Source organism: Papaver somniferum, chromosome 3 (genome assembly GCF_003573695.1).
Source record: "Papaver somniferum cultivar HN1 chromosome 3, ASM357369v1, whole genome shotgun sequence".
NCBI lineage: Eukaryota > Viridiplantae > Streptophyta > Magnoliopsida > Ranunculales > Papaveraceae > Papaver > Papaver somniferum.
The window spans coordinates 144564619-144590959 of NC_039360.1; positions in this window are offsets into that span (position 1 = coordinate 144564619).

The following is a 26341-nucleotide window of genomic DNA, read 5'->3' on the forward strand; positions in this document are numbered from 1 at the left end:
ATCTCAAGCATGTTTGTCAATGTTAGTGATCAAAACTATAAGTCTTGATTTCTAGCCTGTTTATAGATGTCTTGGACTAGGACATAGATTGTGTAATTGAGCTTAGTTTTCACGGCGTTCATCATTTGAAGACGAAGAACTACTAAGGGGAGCTTGTGGAACTTTATCGACAAAAGGTATGCGGAGACTTAAACTCATCTATCACTTGGAAAGTTTATTTCTACTTTATCTCCTATATTGAGAATAAGTCGTATTACAATATAGTTTTCTATATACACATTTGAGATTTCGACTTGAGTTTAACTCGCTTACATATTTCTCGAAATATGTGTTAGCTAGCTTTCGCTTCAACCAAGTTCATCTTATATCATGTGAAAATTTCCGAGTAACATCTTACATGGTTTGTGTGATACAATCATTTGGTATTGTCTTGGAATGTTTCATAATGATTATTTCAATAACTTGAAAATTGCTTTGATGTTAATAGTGTGTGAAAAACGGCTATTGTCATCCTCTAAGAAAGTTTCAATGATTGAAATAAGAGTTTAGAACACTTAACAATTATTAGATATGTCATGTTGTGCACTCTTGCACATATGTAATCCATGTCCGGGAACCATAGTAAGCGCACACGTTTGCGTACCTGTTGGTTTGAGAAATCCGGGAACCTAAGTATGCGTACCCATTTGCGTACTGGCGTACAGGTTCATGTCCGAGATTTTTTGCTGGGATTTGAAGTTTGAGTACCCGTTTGTGTACTGGCGTAACTCAATCTTAGTCCGGGTATTTCAAGTATGCGTACCCGTTTGCATACTTGAAGGTTAAAGTTCTAAAATCGGTTTTAAACATGAACATAAACATTTATATAATAAGGAATGCAATCTTTGCAAACCGTGGCTATAATGTTCATGATTGATTCGAGTGAATCAAACCGATTTTGCTTTAATTGTGTTCTTGTATAATTCTATGAGAATATAGCAATTGAAAAACTCTTTCACTAGTTTCATTTGAGTCATTTGAACTAGTTATGGTTAAGATGAATAAGGTTGATGTGAGAGTAATTATATGAATAACCTTGGTTAAATATTTTTGAACCAACATGGTGTACACCTTTAGGTACGGTTACATAAACCTAAATGAGGGTACATTTCATTTGTGTGTAACAATCTAATTTCGATCTAACGGTTGAAAGATATTAGCTTGGTTGAATCAGGTTTTTCATCTAACGGTGAATATTGAATGCTTTGTTACCAAAGTAACTTGGATTGCAAATCCTGATTTGAAAACTGTATAAAGGAGAACTCTAGCAAGTGGGAAACCTAATCCCCACACCTCATGTGTGTTACTAGTTGCATAAACTAGAGTCGATTCTCCTTTAACCTTAGGTTTCTATCGAGACCCTATAGGTTAACGACTTCAAAGACTTCATTGGGATTGTGAAGCCAGACCCAACTATTTTCTTTGTAGTTGCGTGTTCTGATCTTGCCCGATTCTATCGTATTGAGTAAATAATTGACTCGAGATTAATTTCTCCCATAGGAAAGATAAAAGTAACCACAAACATCTTCGTCTCATCGTTTGTGATTCCACAATATCTTGTTTCGCTAGTCGATTAAGATTATTGTGAGGTGATTGATAATACTAGGCTGTTCTTCGGGAATATAAGTCTGGTTTATCAATTGGTTCCTGTTCACCTTGATTTATCAAACGACGGAACAAAAACTGTTGGGTATTTCTGTGGGAGACAGATTTATTCAATCTATAGACTTTTCTGTGTGAGACAAATTTGTTTATCAAGTCTTCGACTTTAGGTCGTAACAACTCTTGGTTGTGGGTGAGATCAACTAAGGGAATCAAGTGCGTAGTGTCCTACTGGGATCAAAGACGTAAGGAACACAACTGTACCTTGAATCAGTGTTAGATTGATTAGGGTTCAACTGCAGTCCAGTCCGAAGTTAATTGGTAGTAGGCTAGAGTCTGTAGCGGCTTAATACAATGTGGTTTTCAATCTGGACTAGGTCCCGGGGTTTTTCTGCATTTTCGGTTTCCTCATTAACAAAATTCCGGTGTCTGTGTTACTTCTTTTTCGCATTATATTTTGTTATATAATTGAAATATCACAGGTTGTGCATTAAGATCAATCAATTAGAATATCCAACCTTTGGTTGTTGATTTGCATTGATTGACACTTGAACATTGGTCTTTGGTACCGTTCAAGTAACTCCTCTTATATTCAATCGGGCTCGCTGATTTCTATTTGCTGATTGCGGATTGAATTAAGAGTTAGAGATATTAAGCTATTTGATATACTTTACTCTAGATTGAGTCTGACTGTCTAGTTGATTCTCTAGAAAGTATATTGGAGTAGTACTCTCAGATTGCCAAACGAATTGTTGGGTGTGGTTGTTAGACCCCCGCGTTTTCAGTTTACGCAATATGTATGGACGAACTCCAATATAATTCCAAGAGAATAAACTAGATAGTCATACTCAATCAGTGGAAATATATCCAAGAGTTGTATCCCTGTTTCACAATGTAATCAGCAAATCAAACAGATAGAAATCCGCGAGCCTGATTATTATGTGAAACAACTTGAACGGTTCCAAAGACCAATTTTCAAGTGTCAATCAATTTATATCAACAACCAAAGGTTGGATTATCTAATTGATTGAACTACGCACAACCTGTGATATTTCAATTATATAAACAAATATAATGCGGAAAAGAAATAACACACGCACCAGAAATTTTGTTAACGAAGAAACCGCAAATGCAGAATAGCCCCGGGACCTAGTCCAGATTTGAAAACCACACTGTATTAAGCCGCTACAGACATTAGCCTACTCTAAGTTAACTTCGAACTGGAATGTAGTTGAGCCCTAAATAATATCACACTGATCAAGGTATAGTCGCGTTCCTTACGCCTCTGAATCCCAGCAGGACTCTGCGCACTTGATTCTGAAAAGATTAGGGTACCCAAATACACCACAATCTTTTATTTATCCACCTATAAGTCCTCTACCGAAAGTGATTGTCTATGGACTGAGTCGAGACAATACAAAGAATCGGTTCACACTTCGTGTGATCGTCTATGGATACGAGATCGAGACAGTATGCCAATAAGATAACTTGTGTGATTGACTATGGATACAAGATCGAGAAAATACAACAACGAAGTATGATACTTGATAATAGGTTCGGACTTAACCAAACTCTATATGATCACTATCAAGTATATTATTAACGTTTGTGCATTTTACTTCTAACTATAATAAAACAATTATAATTGCGGAAATAGAAAAATAAAAGACACAACAAGATTTTGTTAACGAGGACCGGGACCTAGTCCAGAATTGAATATTCTCAGAATTAAGCCGCTATACAAATCAACACTAACTTCGTATAGTTGAGACCAAGCAACTAAACCTATAGTTCACCTAGTTTCTTCATTATCCCCGCGCTTCCAACATTCAATAAGTGCACGCACTGGAACAATTCCTTTGGATCGTATTCCAAACAATAAAGGAACTACAAATTTGTTTGGTAACAACTCTATTGATTCTTTCCAATGAATATATCTCAAATCATATGCAAAGGCTCTTCCGTTTAATCAATAAACTCCTTTTCCTGGTTAGATCAATCCAATCTTTAATTACCGAAGCAATAAGATCCGTATTTGTAACAATCAAATAGAACTCGAGAGATCTATTATTGCTACCAGTCTCACGCAACTAATCAATCGAATAAATACGATATTAGTTGGATCCCAGCCGATCAAGTTTTGTGCACCAAAGATATATAAACCAATCAGAAATCTTCTTTGTCTTCAAATCTTCTTAGATCTTCAATAAACACCTGCACAACACAACTTGAATCTCTTGTGATCAATCACGCACATAACGGAGTCTGTTAACAATGGATTATCACAAGACGTCTTTAGATCTACAAACAGTTCTAAAGATCCCATCTATACTTCGATCTAGTTTGAGTGAAACTTATATCAGAAGAGAAGATTCTCAAGAATGAACAAACTAGGTGCAATCAAAGTTCAACAACCGTTAGTCAATCAAATCAATCGAAAACTAATAATAAACTGCAATTATCTAGTTTCCCACCAACGGTACTCGTAGAGATTTTTGATCCCACAGAAGTCTTTAAACGAGCGGTCGTAAGAGATTTCGCCTAATTAGGGTACTTTCCTCTCCGGATAGACGGATCCACCAGTAACAACACAACTAGGTAGTTTTGCTGGATATTAGGATAGTTTGCTCGAAATGCAAACTTGTTATAGACCAAGGAAGTTTGGACATCAAGGAATTTCCAAAACCGAAGATCTCAAGATATACAATATATTTCCAAATCGGTTTTCATAATTCCTGGAAATGCTTTGTCCAATATAACCAAAATCTCACTAGAAAATCTCCATCCAGTTAATGCACAATACCAATTTTTATTCTCCAGAGATTTGCAAAAACTAATAACCTTAATTAAAAGATTCTTAGTTTATTTTTGGTTCAGGATCTCCTAGAGTAATTAAGGAATATCTTTGAATAATAAAAGATAAGAATTACTGAGCATGTTCAAAGTGTGTCGACATATTTTCTTATGTAAATCCTCTTTCATATTTACAATCTTGGAACCGATTATACCACACTTCCAAACAAGTTAGAATTGGTTCATCTGTATTCCAAGACAGCTATGTGATTGATTACTGGGATTGGTTACATCAGTTACCAGGATCGGTTACGTCAATTAGCAGGACTAGTTACCATATTCTCATGGTATTACTTGTGATCGTTCACACAAGTCACTAGGATCGGTTACACCAATTACTAGGACGGGTTGCGCCAATTACAAGGATCGATTACACAATACTTTTGTGATCGGTCACACCAATTACAAATATCTATCATACCATCTCAGGTGATTACTTAGGATCAGATACACTAATAGAAGTCATACCAATCATAAGCCGGGCATTGTGATTAGTTTAACCAAGATACATAACAAATTATGATCGGTTCTACTAACTCTCACATATTGGTAATCCAAAGATATGCAATGAATAAAAATACCAATAAGCCTAGCGATTTCCATTTCGATTCATAAAACAAGTTCATGAATGTACTTCCTTTAAACAAATGTAAACATTGTTTCCTAGGATGAAATCTTCACCTTTTCCCATACACATAATCACAATAACATTCATACGATTATGTCGATGTTTTATATACGAAGTTCAAAAGATAAGCGTTATACTTCGTATCCTATTCCTTAACACTCTGATCATGTGATCATGTCCTACTACTAGAGTATAATCATTCACAGCTTCGCAGTTATGTTTTCTACATAGCACGACTTGAAAGATATGTTAGGAATGAAACAGTTCAAATCAAAATATTATTAACCTCAAGAGGAAGGATGATGTTGTCGATGTAGCTCTTTACTTCTTCACATTCTTCAAGTCTTCTAGTAATACTTGTATGTTTCATAATCCTAGACTTTCTAGTCTAACCTATACGAAGTTGTCTCTAGTACATAATCAAGCGACTCTTTAAATGAGTTTTGATTCACTAAAATATGACAACCAAACTTGACATACCAACGCTTGGTGGGTTCAACCGAGCTATGCTCTAACAGATTACCTTAGCTGATCTCACCCACAACTAAGAGTTGCGACGACCCAAAGTCGAAGACTTGATAAACAAATCTGTCTCACACATCAAAGTCTACTGGGTAGATAAATCTGTTTCCCACAGAAATACCTATGAGTTTTGTTCCGTCTTTTGATAAGTCAAGGTAAACATGAACCAATTGATACACCGGTCTTATATTCCCGAAGAACAACCTCACAATAATATTAATCGTATTATTGTGAAACAAGATATTAATCGTATGGTAGCGAAACAAGATATCGTTGAATCATAAACGATGAGACGAAGATGTTTATGACTACTTTTTATCTTGCCTATCAGAGATTAAATCTCGAGCAAATCTTAGAGAAGATAGTACTCAATATGATTGGAAAACAACAAGATCAGAACACGCAACTACAGAGAAAATAGTTGGGTCTGGCTTCACAATCCCAATGAAGTCTTCAAGTCGTTAACCTACAGGGTTTTGGAAAAACCTAAGGTTAAAGTAGAATCGACTCTAGTCGGAACTAGTATTACACAGGAGGTGTGGGGATTAGGTTTCCCAGTTGCTAGAGTTTTCCCTTATATAGTCTTCAAATCAGGGTTTGGAATCAATGTTACCTTGGTAACAAAGTATTCAATATTCACCGTTAGATGAAAACCTGATTAGACTCAAGCTAATATCTTTCAACTGTTAAATCGAACTTAGCTTGTTACAAACAAATGAAAAATGACTTCATTTAGATATGAGTAACTGTACCTAAATGTGTGCACTTTTTTGGCTCAACAATAGTTAACCGAAGTTAGCCGTATGAACTCTTTCATATCAAACTTATTCATCTTAACCATAACTAGTTCAAATAACTCAAATGAAACTAGTTCTAGAGTTGTTCAATTGTTTATATTCTCATAGAAGTATACAAGACAAAATTGAAGCAAAATCGATTTTGATTCACTCGAATCAATTCATAAACATTATAGCCACAGTTTGCAAAAGATTGCATTCTTTAATATATAATTGTATTAGCTCATGAACAAACCGATTTTAGAACATAAACTACTCAAGTATGCAAACGGGTACACATTTCTAAGTGGCCGGACTAAGTTTGGGTTCGCCAGTACGCGAACGGGTACGCATACCTCCAAACTCAGTTGACTTTCCGGACATGAACGTTAAGCCAGTATGCATACAGGTAGGCATACTAAGTTCACGGACTTTCATTAACCAACCAGTACGCATACGGGTGTGCATACTATGGTTCCCGGACTTGGAATAACATGCAATAGTTTAGAATACAAGTACACATACTATGCTATATCCAATCATGGTTAATTGTTCTAAACTCCTATTTCAATCATTGCAATATTCTTAGCAGACGACAATAGTTGTTTCACACAAACTATTAGCTTCAAAGCAATTTTCAAGTGATCGAATGATCAATACGAAACATTTCGAGTCTACATCAAATGATTGTATCAAACAAATCATGTAAGATGTTACCAAGCGATTTCACATGATCATCTTTTGACTTTCGTAAAGAATATAAGATGAACTTGGTTAAAGCGAAAGCTTACCAACACATATTTCGAGAAATATGTAAGGCGAGTTAAACTCAGCTCGAAATATCAATTGTGTATAATCGAAGTCTATATAGTTGTACGACTTTTGTCTCAAATAGTAGATAGAGTAGATAGAATTTTGAGTGATAGATGACTTCAAGTCTCCACATACATTTTGTTGATGAAGTTTCACAAGCTCCCCTTAATAGTTTTTCGTCTTCAATGGATGAACGTTGTTAAGTATAATGCTCAACTACATTTACTATCCTAATCCGAGACTTAGCTATAAGTAGACTAGGAATCAAGACTTATAGTTTTGACAACTAAACTTGACAAACAAGCTTAAGATAGCAGCGTTTGTGAGTTCGTCTTAGTAGTGCTCTAACAAAAACTCAATTAAACTCTCTTGATTAAATGTACTAGAGTCAACTTCATTTAGCTAAGACTAGAAATTCTAGGAATGTTGAGACATATAAGTATTAGCTTGAAGACCTGAAGACGATGAAGACGTTTCGACTACAATGAAGACATCATCCTTCCATTTTAGGTTAGTGATACTGACTTGACTTGTTTCCATTCCTATCGTTGCTTTCAAGTCGTTTAAGATTGAAAACACAACATGCAAGGTTATATTTAATACTCTAGTATTAGACTTGATCATTTTATTATGATCAAAGTGTCAAGGAAGAATATTTGACTACGAAGTATAACATTTATCTTTTGAACTTCGTAAATGTGGCGTCGACATAATCCATGTAACTCGTTACTTGATTGTGTATTGGACATTTGTATGATTTCATCCTAGGAAACTATGTATAATTACATATTTTCAAAGGAAGTCCATATACGGAACTTATTTCGTAATCGAAAGGAAATCAATAAACGTGTTGGGTCCGGTTTTCATTGAAGATCTATGGGATGACCAATTTGAGCTTAAGTATTAAATTTGGTAGAACCGATCTTGACTTATGTTGAGATTTATGGTAAACTGATTTTACCTAGTTTGGGATATACTGTAGAATCGATCTTAACTCATATTGAGAGTCATGGTAGAACCGATCCTTACCTATATTTGGATAGCTGGTAGAACCGATCCTAGCTATTGTCAGGAGTCATGGTAGAACCGGTCCGAAGAGCGAAACCGATCATATACATTCACATATTACTTTATGGTTTTGTGTGAGTTTGGAATTAGGGTTTACTAAATAGGAAAGTCCTAGATGTCAAAGATATCCCTTGATACTCAATGTGATCCCAATCCGAAATATTGAGAATCTTTTAATTAAGATTTTCGATTATATGTCTTTGATTTTCCAGCAATCAAAACATATCTCTTAGAAAGTTATATTAGTTAAGTGTTAAACTAGTATTAGATATTTCTAATGAGATATTTCGGAATTACAAGTTGGATATTAGATGGAAATATGAAAACTGAAATTTGGTACTTATTGCATATCTTGAGAATATTTTCGGTTTTGGAATTTCCTTGTTGTCCAAACAACTTTGGTCTATAAATAGTTGAGTTTGTATTTCTTACAAACTATCCTAAGAGTCAGGAGAACTTGATTCGTGTTACTTTTAGTGGAGCCGTCTATTCGGAGCGGAAAGTACCCTAATCATGCGAAATATCTTACGACCACTCGTTTAAAGACATTTGTGGGAATCAAGAAGATCTACGAGTAACATTGTGGAAAACTAGATAATTGCATTGTTATTTTCATTTTCGATTATTGATTTGGTTGACTAACGGTTATTGAAACTTTGATTGCACCTAGTTTGATTACTCTTGAGAACCTTCTCTTCTGACATAAGGGTCACTCAAATTAGATCAAAGTATTGACGGATCTTTAGAACCGTTTTTATATCTAAAGATAACTTGTGATCATCCATTATTGACAGACTCAGTTATGAGTGTGAACGATCATAAGTGGATTCAAGTTGTGTTGTGCAGGTACAAAAGAAGGCAATTGAAGATTTGAAGACAAGAAGATTTTTCTTACTGGTTTACGTATCTCGTGATTTGTGCATACATCTTGATCAAATGGGATCTGACTTAGATCTGATTTATCTTTGATAGATTTGATCATATAGTTGTATAGATCGACAAATATCATTTGGTGGTATTTTTCGTTATCTGAATCTGATAGTTGGTGGATTGATCTTAACCGACAAAGGAGTTTACTAATTTAAACAGAAGAGCCTTTATCAAAACTCAATGAATATTTTCTAAAAGATTATTGGACTATTTACCAAACAACTTTATTTCTTTATTGTTTGGAAGACGATCAAAATGAGTTTAGTGCTTAAGACTTTACATCAGTAAAGCAACTTAAGATAGTGATTTTTGTCTTGGGATTCACGTGAGTGACCAAACGGTCGTCGACGCAGGGATACTGAGGGAACTAAGTAACTATGGGTAGATTATTTGGTCTCAATTATAAAAAGTTGGCTTTGTTCTTTATATAGCGGCTTAATTCTGAGAGTATTCAATACTGGACAAGGCCCCGAGGTTTTCAGCATTTTCGTTTTCCTCGTTAACAAAATTTTCGGTGTCATTTACTTTACTTCCGCATTATAATTGTTTTATTATAATTAAGTAAACTACACTTGTACGTTAAAACCTAATGACTTGACATTGATCCTATAATCGGTCTTACACCGTAACTATTGTCAAGTGAATATCTTGTAGGTGTATTATCTCGACTTTGTCCATAGACGATCACTCAAGGTTTCAGACTTATAGGTTGAAACGAAAAGATTGTGGTGTACTTAGGGTACTCTCGTCATTTCAACAGGTATCAGATCAGGCAAACACGAAAAGATCTAACAATATGTGTTTGCTGAGATCCAACCTATAAGATTTGAATCAAAATGGTTACAATTAAACCTGTAAGTGATTCGGTTAATGATAAACAAGGTTCTGGAGACATCTGGGAAAAATAAATATATGATGTAGTCGTCAAATGTGAATCATCTAGACAAGTTGATCTTAAAGAAGTTTTTGATGACTGTGAGACGCACCTTGAAAAAAACTGGAAGAAATTTCTTATGATGGTGATTCAAATATTGATCAAGATGTAGAAGAAGATATCTCAAAATAGTCAAAGCTATTGGATACCCTATCCAAGAAAAAATTGTTTACCTCAGATATCATTGGTTTTCTTACCCCTCTCTGTAGAGAAAACAATAAATTGAGGAAAGTTTTTTATGGATATCACAGTGAGTATCAGAATACCAAATATTTCCTTAAGGTTTGTAGAGATAATTTGAATTCAGAATTTCTTAGTTTTGAAAATCTTCGTAGAAAACATTAATTGAAAAAGAAACTTATTGAAACTAAAACAAGGATTAGTTCTCAACAATTAACCTATGAAGAAAAAGAAAGATTATTTCTCCCTCGAGAAAAACTTCTTGAAAAAGATTTGATCACTGCTCATGACAAAATCAAGTCATTGGGAGAAGAAATTTTAAAGTTGAAAAAACTTAACAATAGTACAAACAATTTATCTTCGTTGTTAAAAGAAAAAAGAATTCATCGTGATACATGAGGATTGGGCTATGATGGAATAGATACTTCCAATAATGAAGAGATAAAGTTTGTCAAAGCTACAGGTTCTTCCATACTAAAGGATATCTCTAATGACAAATTGGCTGAGGCTACTAAAACTATAAGTCATGATCACTCCATGCCTTCAAATGTGACTAATGAAGAAAGCACAGCTGCAAGTGAACAAAAAACTGAAGCTCCAAAGATTGAGAAATTTAAAGCCCAAAAACAAGTGAGTCCATAAAAAGGTAACATTAAAACTTATACTCCTTATGTTACTAAGTGTTGAGGGGTGAATTTAATTCTGGTTCTACCAGTCCTAGCCACACCAAATGACCTCACAATTCCAAATATGGTAAGAGAGAGAGAGAGTTCCTCTTCCATTGTACCTTGTCCTTTCTGTTAGAGCATAGCTCGGTCGACCTCACATGCGTTTCTATATCAAGCATGTTTGTCAATGTTAGTGATCAAAACTATGAGTCTTGATTTCTAGTCTACTATAGCTAAGTCTCGGACTAGGATAGAAAAATGTAGTTGAGCTCAAGGACTTCATGGCGATTCATCATACAACGACGAAGATCTTCTCAAGGAACCGTGGAACTTCATCAACAAAAAGGTATGTGGATACTTGAACTTATCTATCACTCAAAAGTCTATCTATTCTATCTCCTACTTCTTATGAGACAAAAAGTCGTATGCCATATAGACTGGATCATACAATTTGACATTTCGAGCTGAGTATTCAGTACTTATCTTTTTCTCGAAATTGTGTGTTGGTAAAGCGTTTCGCTTTGATCAAGTTTATCTTCACCTAGTGACGTAAGTCATGAAAAGTTTCAATTACTTTGAGAATTGCTTTGATGTGAAACGGTCTGTGAATAACGGCTATATAACGTCCTCTGAAAATGTCTCAATGATTGGAATGAGAGTTTAGATTACATAACCATGTATTCATTAATCCGAAGTTTTCGAACTTTGTTGATTGAGAGAAACCGGAGGAATTGGCTTTGCCAAGTCCGCGAACCCAGTTTGCGAACTCAGTCCGCGAACTGTCGTAAGTTCTTGTACCGAGATTTTCTGCTGGGATTCTAAATTTGTTCGTGAAGTTCAAGTCCGCGAACCTATTCCGCGAACTGGCAGAAGTCTCTTTGCCGAGATTTTCTGTTGAGTTTGGAAAACTCTGTCGGTTGCCTTAAGTCCGCGAACTTGTTTGTGAGCTTAAGTGATTATGATCTAAAGATGTGCTCTGAACATGAAACTTAAATTACTAAGGAATGCTTTATGCAAACCGTGACTATAAAGTTCATGAGACGATTCAATCGAATCGAATCATCTTTGTTTCAATTGTGTCTTGTGTAGTTACATAAGATCTCATAGCAATTGAACAACTCTCTAACTAGTTCATTTGAGTCAATTGAACTAGTTATGGTGAAGAAGAACTAGGTTAATATGGATTGCTCATATTGTTAACCTTTTGGGTTACTATGTTGAACCAACATACACTACACGTTTGCGCACGATTTTCATAAACCCAGTAAACGTCTACCCAAGTGTGTGTGACAAGCTAAGTTTTCGATCTAACGGTTGAGAAATATTAGCCTGAATCTAAATCAGGTTTTCATCTAACGGTGAATATGGATTGCTTTGTGTTTATGGGTGAAAACTATTCCTGCCGAATTTGGTAATTTGGGGTTTGTGGATGAGGAATGAATCTAAACCCTGAACAAATGCACTGCACGGGAGTGCTTTGTGATTCGAGAAATCAATCTGTACAATTCTGTCCTAAACCAAGAAATGGCCGTTTCAGACTTGCTTCGGTCACAAAGTGAAGGAGATGGGGTTGATCTTAGGGAGGGAAGCGAAGAAGGTGTTGAGATTGTGAAGGTGTTGGCTATGTATGACTTGTATCAGAAAGCTGAACTGGCTTGCAGAATGTAAACTATCAGTTCCGGTGTTTGAATACGGTTGTATCAACACTTGATTCTGTTGTCTTGTCTTGTCGAAATAGGGAGGAGAACCTATTTATACAAGTCATTGAGCCTTACTCACGTATCTCGTGGGAAGTGGAGAAAGTGGAGTGATGGAGTAGTGGAGTTGCGAGTGTTAGTGTTACACGATCAGTCTTTTTCACTTCTCCCATCATCACTAACCGTCCATGACTTCCTGACACGTTCTTGTGATGGCGCGTTGTGCGCTGCACGCTGTAAACCGCCAGACCAATACCCCAGTATGTATCCCCCAATTGATGACATGATTGATGTCTCGAGTGTGTGGATCGTGGGACCCACCGAAGGTAGCATGTAATGTTAGGTTAAATAACTAAGTTATTTGGAATTTTATACTTGTAAAATATCACGTGAATTCTATGCATGTAATGCATCGAATATATTCAGCATGTATGAAGCATCGCTGTTTTAAGGCTTAATGAAGTAAGTCACGATTAAGCGTCTTAAAATAGATGCGTGTCTAGCCATCTTCAAGTGATCGTTTGGGGCTGTACAGGTAAGTCCTGACTTGACCGATCACTTGGTGTGGTAGAGTGGAGAATGGTAATCACCACAACACCTCATTGACCAGTTAACTCCTGACCAGGGTTGTATAACCAAGCAGGTGAAGTTGAACGGACGAGATGATCTATGAGACACTCATATACGACCGTTAGTGGAATTAGGGTTTGTGAAGAGGTGCGCAAGCATCACTCTTCATCTTGGTCGAAACCAAGCTTGAGAACACTTTTTAGCAGGGCCGATTGTGCATGCGTGTAGACGACATGCCGGTGTAGGCGCCTATACCTTGCTTCCCCATGAATGTGTGATCTGGACCACTCAATCTATCCGGTAAAGAGGAGCGACTAGGATCGATTTGCGACAGAAGATTTGTGCCACAAAGGCCGCGCGACAAGCCTACTTAGGGCGCGCGTTTCAAGATGACCAAGCTTGGTCGGTCTTGGCCGATTAGTCTGGTGTGTAGACGACGGGCTGGTATACACGCCTATACCTTACTGTCCCATAGAAACGTGATCTAAGCCACTCAATTTGTCCGGTGAAGTTGAGTGGTCGAGATCAGTTTGCGATTGGGAAGTGTGGCCACGCCTAGTTTGGGCGTGCGAATCGAGACGACTGGGCATGGTATGCCTTGTCCGATCGGGTGTGGAGATAGGTGGGCCCACAATGATCGTGTTGACACTTACTGGACCTGCTTAATCTACTCCTAGACCCTTCATTCGATCAGGTGAAAATGAACCCTCGTGATCGATACAAACCCTAATTAGGGTTTTTCCGGTCGTGCGTCATGCCTTGTTTGGGCACACGAATTGGGACGACCAACTATGGTTGGTCCTGACCGATTGGTCATGTATGTAGGCGGGCCCATGGTGATTGTGTTGACATGCTCTGGGCCCTTTGAATCTACATCTACACCCTCCATATATGCCTGCGAAGATGGATGGTTGAGACTGATTTGCGACACATGTAATGTGCTACAAACCCTAATTTAAGGTTTCTCGTCCACGCTGCTTTGGCTGGACGAATTGTCAAGACATGCTACCCTTTTGGGGAGGCCGACCATGCGGGGTCCCCATTGGCCCGTTGCTGAACATTCCAACACCTGCTTGAGGGTTATGGATTCGATTTAAGCCATCCAATCATGCTGGTGAAGTTGGATGGTCGTGATTGTTTCTGAGTTTGATATGGACAATGCAGATGCTCAATCGGGCTAGTATAACACACCGAGAGATGTATGCTCAATCGGGCTAGTATAACACACCGGGAGCGGCAGCCTGTACGGGTATTTCGTATACGCTTCATTATTAACGCTTGGAGATTCTTGTTGCTCTGCTGAGAGCAACACTCAGTCGTCATATGCCGCACCAATAATGAGAGTTCAGCGGGAAATACAAGGTTAATCGTGTATTGATTGAGAAAGCTATAAATTCACATGGTATATGGGATTGTTGCTACATGCTCCAACCTGGATGAATTAGTAAAGTGAAGAAGTATTCATCACTTATCAGTGGCTCTATCCTTTGCAGGATGTCAGCGCATAATTTTAGCTTTTACAATTTTAACCCTGAACTAAATCCACCATCAACACTTTGTAACTAAGGCAAAATCCTGATTTGAAGGCTATATAAAGGAGACATCTAGCATTGTGCAAAACTAATCCCCACACGTCTGTGTGATACTAGTGCGCTCGCTAGAGTCGACTCTCCTTTAACCTTTAGTTTTCTTCTCTAAAACCAGGTTAACGACTTAAAGACTTCGTTGGGATTGTGAAGCCAGACCGATACTACTTTTATCGTGGTTGTGTGTTCTGATCTTGCATCTTCTATCGTACGAGTACAATCTATTGATTGGCTTGAGATCGTGAGAGTTCTCCGATAGGCAAGATAAAGAAGTCACAAACATCTTCGTCTCACTGTTTGTGATTCCTCGACAAACCGTTTGTGTAGTGAAGAAGGATTGTTGAGAGCTGATTGATTAATCTAGGCTGTTCTTCGGGAATATAATACCGGATTATCAATTGGTTCATGTTCACCTTGATTTTATATCTTAAGACGAAAACAAAAACCTAAGGTTTTTCTGTGGGAGACAGATTTATCCTTTGATAGACTTTTCTGTGTGAGACAGATTTGTTTATTGTCAAGTCTGCGATTTTGGGTTGCAACAACTCTTAGTTGTGGGTGAGATCAGCTAAGGGAATCAAGTGTGCAGTATCCTGCTGGGATCAGAGGCGTAGGAGTACATCTGTACCTTGAATTAGTGGGAGACTGATTTGGGTTCAACTATAGTCCAGTCCGAAGTTAGCTTGTAGTAGGCTAGTGTTTGTAGCGGCTTAATACAGTGTGTATTCAATCTGTACTAGGTCCGGGGTTTTCTGCATTTGCGGTTTCCTCGTTAACAAAACTTCTGGTGTTTGTGTTATTTCTTTTCCGCATTATATTTTTTATATAAGTGAAATAATACAGGTTGTGCGTTAAGATCATCAATTGGAAATCCAACCTTTGGTTGTTGATTGATATTGATTGATCCTTGGATATTGGTCTTTGGTACCGTCCAAGTTATTCCTTGTATTTGATAAAGACTCGCTATTGTTTTTAGCTTGAGTAAAAATCAAATCAAGAGAGAGATATTAACTCCTTGAGATACTTTAATCTAGATTGAGTCTAACTGTCTAGTTGATTCTCTAGCAAAGTATTTCGGAGTTGGTCCATACAGATTGCTAAGAGAAATATTGGGTGGTGTTGTTAGACCCACACTTTTTCAATTGGTATCAGAGCAGGCAAACACATTAAAGACCTTACAAGTCTGTATTTGTAGCGATCTGATTATGGACGAGTCTATCTATCTCTAATAACGTACCAGTTCAGAAATTACCATATGATTCTAAAAGCTTGGATTCACCTGAGAGATTTGTCACATCTAAGTCAATATCTAAACATTCTCTTGATGTAAAAACTGTTGATTGGGAAACTCTCCTAGAAGAACAGTTGGATGAACTTTCTGATGAAGGTGATTCAGATATTGATAGAGATGTTGATGAGGAAGTTTCAGAGTATGTTAAGTTTTTGGATTCGTGGAAGATTAAGAAGATTACAACTTCTCATGTCTCACCTCTTCTGACTCCTCTCTGTCGAGAAAACAAGAAATTGAGAAGATGTTACGCATGTGTTTATTTTTCGAATCGTTCTTGCGAATCGATCCTCAAGGATTATGAGGAAAACCTACGTATGAAGTCACTTGAATGTGATAATCTTTATCAAAAGTACTTTTTGTTGGAAGAGAAACTTGCCGAATCTGAAGCAAGGTTTAACTCTCATCAAACAAGTTTTGATGACAGAGAAAGCGCTTATCTCGCTCGAGAAAAACGCCTTGAGGCTGATTTAGCTGCTGCTCTTGATAACATCAAGATGATAGAAGATGACTTGAAAATGTTCAATACTAGTTCAAGCAAATTAACCACTATGCTAGGAGTAATTAAAAATCATCGTGATACACGAGGATTGGGCTATAAGGGAATAGATGCTCCAAGTATTAGCAAAGAGGTAAAATTTGTCAAGGCAAGTGATTATTCTCAACAAAAGATTTCCACTGATGGCAAAAGTGAAATACCTTCACCGGCAGTTAAGGTTCAAAAGAGCAAAGTATATCAACCTCCAAAACCAGCACACATGAATCCGGGTAAGGACGTTCCTTATATTTGTCATTATTGTGGAAACAAAGGTCACCTGAAAAGGAGATGTCGTTTTCGTATAAGGAATGAAAAACTTCATGATATTCTTGTTTGGGTGTCAAAAGAAGTTATTAAACCGGGATCATATGTTAAGGTTAACACTCTTGACATTACGGGTTGTAAACGTCCAACCTTTAGGCAAAGGAATCAGTGCTGTGATAATCCTAGATTTGCCTATAAACGTTATACGAATCCTTTTCACAATCATAATGATTATCAAAAGGATAACTTCTTAAAGACAAATACAAGATATGATGTTCCCAATTGGAGAAAGACTAACTTGCAAAAGAATAGTCAATCCAATTCTCTTCCGGAAAATCTTGAAGAGAGTAATGGGAAGAAGGTTTTGGTCATTCCTAAACGCACTCAAAAGTGGATACCAAAGAAAGTCAATGATGTTTTGAGTGTGAAAAGGAATGATCTCCCAGAAAGTTTCATGACTATGGAGAAAGCAGTATCCATGATGCTGGATCTTAAAGAGTTCTTTGGGAAGATGAATTTGGATGTGAAAGGTTCTAAAAGAGATCTCTTTCTTGATAATCCAAAAGTCACTTGTGGTGAGCAAGACTTTGTTCACCCCGATGCAACTTGATTGTGTTGGAAGTGCATCCTCACCGAGGAAAGCCCTGCTTTGTATACGGTGAGGGAAGCACAAGAATTGGATTATGTTTGTTAAGGCGGTAGAATTCGATTGGATTCATCTAAAAAGGTATGTCTATAAACTTGAGCAAGATTTGTACTTTTATTTGCTTAGAATACTTATAATAATCTTGTTTATCGTTCATTTCTACCTAACTTGATCTGTGTTTAAGGTTATAAAATGTTTAGGTTTGAAAATAATAGTTCGGGATGTTTGGACTACATGGTACAAATACCAAGTATGCATAACAACATTCAAAATCAAAATCCAGGGGTTTAAGTTCGCAAACCCGTATGCATACTTGACGTCGATATTCGGTAAACTTGTTTTTGCCGTAACTTCTTCGTACGAACTCGGATATACCTCATTCTTTTAGCAGTCTCTTCCTTATTGAATTCCCTTCAAAATGGAGATGAGAATTGTTGAATTTGGATGAGTTAATATTGGTCTTTGTCCTGTCTCTTGTTTTTTAGTGTTTGCTCCGTTTCGTTGCACTTGTTCTATTCTCTTGGACTTGGGCACTGGGATTCTTGGAGAAATCCTATTCTAATCTATTTTGTGGTTGTTACAAGAGTGATGTTGGTGAATCACAAAGAAGGAAGTTCGAGAATGGGTAGTAGTTCACATTGCTATATATTCTCGAGTGTTCACAATCATCTCATGAGAACTATGGTGCATAGTCGTCAATGACTTTGTATGTTCTTATTTGTTAAGGAAATATTTTTATACGCTTTTTCTAACCACTCTTGGTATAAATCCGTGCGAAAAATATTGATTCTACCTTCTAAGGGCAAAGATTGTTATTGCAATATTAATCTTTATAATTTTGTGATATTGCAATATTTTTATGGGATATGTATTGTTTGCGTCTGTGAACTTGAAGGTCCCATATGTTGTCAAAAGTAAAGTCGTTCATGAATTGGTTTTCGTATTGATGAAAGAACGAATGAACTTCTGACAAATACAAAAGTTATGCCTATGTAGTCATTTATTTGATGGAAAGTAGGATAAAATCTTTTGTGTGACAAGGATAAAGTCTATTATGTAATTATGCATATAGTTATAGAAAGATAGAATAGATCCTTGTATGTTATCCACGGTATTGATCTTCATTGATCCATTTTGTTATGTTTTACCGTGAAGGCTCCTGTGTATCTTATGTTGAGCACCTTACAACTATGTCGATTAATATTGGCCTTGTTGGTTGTTCCATGAGATGCTATATGTTGAGCATTCTTGAACTAAATTAACCATCTTGATTGGTTATTTAGTTATCTGCTCTGAAAGTCTTATTTTGTCGAGAAAAATCATTTGACAATTAAATTGATTGCTTCGGTGATTAGTTTGGTTGTGAATTCCAATTAGATTAATTACAGGTTCTCTTGTAATTAATCTAGTTTAGTTTTTCATATATTCCACAAATTCTTGTGTTGAGTATACGAACGGCTATACTAATCATGTTCTATTGGTTGATGTAGTCGTATATTCCGTAAGGTTTTCCTTATGTTGAGTACTTGAACGATTAAGGTAGTCATCTCCGTGTGGTTATCTTAGTCGTAGCTCCGTATGGTTATCTTAGTCGTAACTAAGATATAAGGCAAAACCCTGATTTGAAGGCTATATAAAGGAGACATCTAGCATTGTGCAAAACTAATCCCCACACGTCTATGTGATACTAGTGCGCTCGCTAGAGTCGATTCTCCTTTAACCTTTGGTTTTCTTTTCTAAAACCAGGTTAACGACTTCAAAACTTCATTTGGATTGTGAAGCCAAACCGATACTAATTTTATTGTAGTTGTGTGATCTGATCTTGCATCTTCTATCGTACGAGTACAATCTATTGATTGGGTTGAGATCGTGAGAGTTCTCCGATAGGCAAGATAAAGAAGTCACAAACATCTTTGTCTCACTGTTTGTGATTCCTCGAAAAACTGCTTTTGTAGTCAATAAGGATTGTTGAGAGGTGATTGATTAATCTAGGCTGTTCTTCGAGAATATAAGACCGGATTATCATTTGGTTCCTGTTCACCTTGATTTTATATCTTAAGACGGAACAAAAACCTAGGGTTTTTCTGTGGGAGACAAATTTATCCTTTGATAGACTTCTCTGTGTGAGAAAGATTTGTTTATTGTCAAGTCTGCGATTTTGGGTTGCAACAACTCTTAGTTGTGGGTGAGATCAGCTAAGGGAATCAAGTGCGCAACATCCTGCTGGGATCAGAGGCGTAGGAGTACAACTGTACCTTTAATTAGTGGGAGACTGATTGGGGGTTCAACTATAGTCCAGTCCGAAGTTAGCTTGTAGTAGGCTACTGTCTGTAGCGGCTTAATACAGTGTGTATTCAATCCGGACTAGGTCTCGGGGTTTTTCTGCATTTGCGGTTTCCTCGTTAACAAAACTTTTGGTATCTGTGTTATTTCTTTTCCTCATTATATTTTTTTATATAATTGAAATAATACAGGTTGTGCGTTAAGATCATCAATTGGAAATCCAACCTTTGGTTGTTGATTGATATTGATTGATCCTTGAATATTGGTCTTTGGTACCGTCCAAGTTATTCCTTGTATTTGATAAAGACTCGCTATTGTTTTTAGCTTGAGTAAAAGTAAAATCAAGAGAGAGATATTAACTCCTTGAGATACTTTAATATAGATTGAGTCTGACTGTCTAGTTAATTCTCTAGCAAAGTATTTCGGAGTTGGTCCATACAGATTGCTAAGCGAAATACTGGGTGGTGTTGTTAGACCCCCGCTTTTTTAATTGGTATCAGATTCGGAAAACACATTAAAGACCTTACAAGTCTGTGTTTGTAGCGATCTGATTATGGACGAGTCTATCTCTAATAACGTACCAGTTCAGAAATTACCAGATGATTCTAAAAGCTTGCATTCACCTGAGAGAACTGTCACATCTAAGTCAATATCTAAACATTCTCTTGATGTAAAAACTGTTGATTGGGAAACTCTCCTAGAAGAACAGTTGGATGAACTTTCTGATGAAGGTGATTCAGATATTGATAGAGATGTTGATGAGGAGGTCTCAGAGTATGTTAAGTTTTTGGATTCGTGGAAGATGAAGAAGATTACAACTTCTCATGTCTCACCTCTTCTGACTCCTCTCTGTCGAGAAAACAAGAAATTGAGAAGATGTTACGCAGGTGTTTATTTTTCGAATCGTTCTTGCGAATCGATCCTCATGGATTATGAGGAAAACCTACGTATGAAGTCACTTGAATGTGATAATCTTTATCAAAAATACTTTTTATTGTAAGAGAAACTTGCCGAATCTGAAGCAAGGTTTAACTCTCTGCAAACAAGTTTTGATGGCAGAGAAAGGGCTTATCTCGCTCGAGAAAAATGCCTTGAGGCTGATTTAGCTGTTGCTCTTGATAAAATCAAGATGTTAGAAGATGACTTGAAAAAGTTCAATACTAGTTCAAGCAAATTAACCACTATGCTAGGAGCAAGTAAAAATCATCGTGATACACGAGGATTGGGCTATAAGGGAATAGATGCTCCAAGTATTAGCAAAGAGGTAAAATTTGTCAAGGCTAGTGATTATTCTCAACAAAAGATTTCCACTGATGGCAAAAGTGAAATACCTTCACCGACAGTTAGGGTTCAAAAGAGCAAAGTATATCAACCTCCAAAACCAGCACACATGAATCCGGGTAAGAACGTTCCTTATATTTGTCATTATTGTGGAAACAAAGGTCACCTGGAAAGGAGATATCGTTTCGTATAAGGAATTAAAAACTACATGATATTCTTGTTTGGGTGTCAAAAGAAGTTATTAAACCTGGATCATATGTTAAGGCTAACACTCTTGACATTACGGGTTGTAAACGTCCAACCTTTAGGCAAAGGAGTCAGTGCCGTGATAATCCTAGATTTGCCTATAAACGTCATACGAAGCCTTTTCACAATCGTAATGGTTATCAAAAAGATAACTTTGTAAAGACGAATACAAGATCTGATGCTCCAAATTGGAGAAAGACTAACTTGCAAAAGAATAGTCAATCCAGTTCTATTCCGAAAAATCTTGAAGAGAGTAATGGGAAGAAGGTTTCAGTCGTAACTAAACGCACTCAAAAGTGGATACCAAAGAAAGTCAATGATGTTTTGAGTGTGAAAAGGAATGATCTCCAAGAAAGTTCCATGACTATGGAGAAAGCAGTATCCATGATGCTGGAACTTAAAGAGTTCTTTGGGAAGATGAATTTGGATGTGAAAGGTTCTAAAAGCGATCTCCTTCATGATAATCCAAAAGTCACTTGTGGTGAGCAAGACTTTGTTCACCCCAACGCAACTTGATTGTGTTGGGAGTGCATCCTCACCAAGGAATGCCCTGCTTTGTATACGGTGAGGGAAGCACAAGAATTAGGGCACACAAATTATGTTCGGTAAGGCGGTGGAATTCGATTGGATTCATCTAAAAAGGTATGTCTATAAACTTGAGAAAGACTTGTACTTTTATTTGCTTAGAATACTTATAATAATCTTGCTTATCATTCATTTCTACCTAACTTGATTTTTATTAAGGTTCTTAAATGTTTAGGTTTGAAAATAATAGTTCGGGATGTTTGGACTACATGGTATACATACCAAGTATGCATAACAACATTCAAAATAAAAATCCAGGGGTTTAAGTTCGCAAACATGTATGCATACTTGACGTCGATATTCGGTAAACTTGTTTTGGCCGTAACCTCTTCGTCCAAACTCGGATTCACCTCATTCTTTTTGCATTCTCTTCATTATTGAATTCCCTTCAAAATGGAGATGAGAATTGTTGAATCTGGATGAGTTAATATTGGTCTTTATCCTGTCTCTTGTTTTTTAGTGTTTGCTCCGTTTCGTTTCACTTGTTATATTCTCTTGGACTTGGGCATTGGGATTCTTGGAGAAATCATATTCTAATCTATTTTGTGGTTGTTACAAGAGTGATGTTGGTGAATCACAAAGAAGGAAGTTCGAGAATGGGTAGTAGTTCACATTGTTATATACTCTTGAGTGTTCACAATCATCTCATCAGAACTATGGTGCATAGTCGTCAATGAATTTGTATATTCTTCTTTGTTAAGGAAATATTTTTATACGCTTTTGGTAACCACTCTTGGTATAAATCCGTCCGAAAAATATTGATTCTACCTTCTAAGGGAAAAGATTGTTATTGCAGTATTAATCTTTATGATTTTGTGATATTGCAATATTTTATGAGATATGTATTGTTTGCGTCCGTGAACTTGAAGGCCCCTTATGTTGTCAAAAGTAAAGTCGTTCATGAATTGGTTTTCGTATTGATGAAATGATGAATGGACTTTTGACAGATACAAAAGTTATGCCTATGCAGTCATTTATTTGATGGAAAATAGGATAAAAAATTTTGTGTGACAAGGATAAAGTCTATTATGTCATTGTGCATATAGTGATAGAAAGATAGAAGAGATCCTTGTATGTTATCCACGGTATTGATCTTCATTGTTCCATTTTGTTATGTTTTACCGTGAAGGCTCCATTGTGTATCTTATGTTGAGCACCTTACAACTATGTCGATTAATATTGGCCTTGTTGGTTTTTCCATGAGATGCTATATGTTGATCATTCTTGAACTAAATTAATCATCTTGATTGGTTATTTAGTTATTTGCTCCGAAAGTCTTCTTTTGTCGAGCAAAATCATTTGACAATTAAATTGATTGTTTCGGTGATTAGTTTGGTTGTGTATTCCAATTAGATTAATTATAGGTTCTCTTGTAATTAATCTAGTTGAGTTTTTCATATATTCCACAAGTTCTTGTGTTGAGTATATGAACGGCTATACTAATCATGTTCTCTTGGTTGATGTAGTCGTATATTCCGTAAGGTTTTCCTTAGGTTGAGTATTTGAACGATTAAGGTAGTCATCTCCGTGTGGTTATCTTAGTCGTAGCTCCGTGAGTTTTCTTATGTTGAGCACAATCAATTAAATTGATCACTTTTGTGGTTTGATTTAGTTGCGTATTCCGATTAAATTAATCATGGGTTTACTTGTGATTAATTTGGTTGAGTTTTGGATATAGAAAATCATTTCCATGATTTTTGGTGTCCAATTAAAAATCCTTCTTTTCTTTCGAAATTAAGGTCGCTCTTGTTGTTCTCTCGGAAATGACATCAAATGGGGGGGGGGGGGGGGGGGGGGGGGGAGTTCTTTTGAACTTGTTCTTAATGGAAATATCTTGCGGGGTGTGCGGCTGTGGAATTTTATAGGGGTTATCTTGTTTCTTAAAACTCTTTGATGAATGCATTTAGCTTCGGCTTTATGATTGCATCTAAATTAAGTTGGTATGTATTTTTTTCTTTTAGTCTATGAAATATCTCTTGTGGAAATTTCATTATGATCCCGTTCTTTTACCTTTGCCAATTTTATTGACAAAAAGGGGGAGAAATAATGTAGTTCACACTACAAATATGTATGGTTTTCGGATCATTGTGTAAGGGGGAGTGGTTTCCATGATCGAGATGGAGTATTGACTAAGGGGGAGTGATACATATCACCATAGTATTTTTGTTAAAGTCGTGATGCAATTGGACTTTGATGTTACATAATGATACTATGACACTGTATAATAATGATCGAGAATCTCGATTTCTCTCATTGTTATAGCTACGGATCTTCAACAACGGTGGTAAAGCGTTTCGATTTGATCAAGTTTATCTTCACCTAGTGACTAAAGTCATGAAAAGTTTCAATTACTTTGAGAATTGCTCTGACGTGAAACGGTTTGTGAATAACGGCTATATAACGTCCTCTGAGAATGTTTCAATGATTGGAATGAGAGTTTAGATTACATAACCATGCATTCCTTACTCCGAAGTTTTTGAACTTTGTTGATTGAGAGAAACCGGAGGAATTGGTTTTGCCAAGTCCGCGAACCCATTTTGCGAACTCAGTCCGCGAACTGTCGAAAGTTCTTGTACCGAGAATTTCTGCTGGGATTCAAAATTCGTTCGTGAAGTTCAAGTCCGCGAACTCAGTCCGCGAACCTAGTCCGCGAACTGGTGGAAGTCTCTTTGCCGAGATTTTCTGCTGAATTTGGAAAACTCTGCCGGTTGCCTTAAGTCCGCGAACTTGTTTGTGAGCTGAAGTGGTTATGATCTAAAGATGTGCTCTGAACATGAAACTTAAATTACTAAGGAATGTTTTATGCAAACCGTGGCTATAAAGTTCATGGGCCGAGTCAATCGAATCGAATCATCTTTGTTTCAATTGTGTCTTGTGTAGTTACATAAGATCTCATAGAAATTGAACAACTCTCTAACTAGTTCATTTGAGTCAATTGAACTAGTTATGGTGAAGAAGAACTAGGTTAATATGAATTGCTCATATTGTTAACCTTTTGGGTTACTATGTTGAACCAACATACACGTACATGTTTGGGCACAGTTTTCACAAACCCAGTAAACATCTACCCAAGTGTGTGTGACAAGCTAAGTTTTCGATCTAACGGTTGAGAAATATTAGCCCGAATCTAAATAAGGTTTTCATCTAACAGTGAATACGGATTGCTTTGTAACTAGGGAAAAACCCTGATTTGAAGGCTATATAAAGGAGACATCTAGCATTGTGCAAAACTAATCCCCACACGTATGTGTGATACTAGTGTGCTCGCTAGAGTTGATTCTCCTTTAACCTTTGGTTTTCTTCTCTAAAACCAGGTTAACGACTTAAAGACTTCGTTGGGATTGTGAAGACAGACCGATACTACTTTTATCGTAGTTGTGTGATCTGATCTTGCATCTTCTATCGTACGAGTGCAATCTTTGATTGGCTTGAGATCGTGAGAGTTCTCCGATAGGCAAGATAAATAAGTCACAAACATCTTCGTCTCACTGTTTGTGATTCCTCGACAAACCTCCTGTGTAGTCAGGAAGGATTGTAGAGAGGTGATTGATTAATTTATGTTGTTCTTCGGGAATATAAGACCGGATTATCAATTGGTTCCTGTTCACCTTGATTTCATATCTTAAGACGGAACAAAACCTAGGGTTTTTCTGTGGGAGACATATTTATCCTTTGATAGACTTTTCTGTGTGAGACATATTTGTTTGTTGTCAAGTCTGCGATTTTGGGTTGCAGCAACTCTTAGTTGTGGGTGAGATCAGCTAAGGGTATCAAGTGTGCAGTATCCTGCTGGGATCAGAGGCGTAGGAGTACAACTGTACCTTGAATTAGTGGGAGACTGATTGGGGTTCAACTATAGTCCAGTCCGAAGTTTGCTTGTAGTAGGCTAGTGTCTGTAGCGGCTTAATACAGTGTGTATCAAATCTGGACTAGGTCTCGGGGTTTTCTGCATTTGCGGTTTCCTCGTTAACAAAACTTCTGGTGTCTGTGTTATTTCTTTTCCGCATTATATTTTTTATATAATTGAAATAATACAGGTTGTGCGTTAAAATCATCAATTGGAAATCCAACCTTTGGTTGTTGATTGATATTGATTGATCCTTGGATATTGGTCTTTGGTAACGTCCAAGTTATTCCTTGTATTTGATAAAGACTAGCTATTGTTTTTAGCTTGAGTAAAAATAAAATCAAGAGGGAGATATTAACTCCTTGAGATACTTTAATCTAGATTGAGTCTGACTGTCTAGTTGATTCTCTAGCAAAGTATTTCGGAGTTGGTCCATACAGATTGTTAAGCGAAATATTGGGTGGTGTTGTTAGACCCCCGCTTTTTCACTTTCTTTC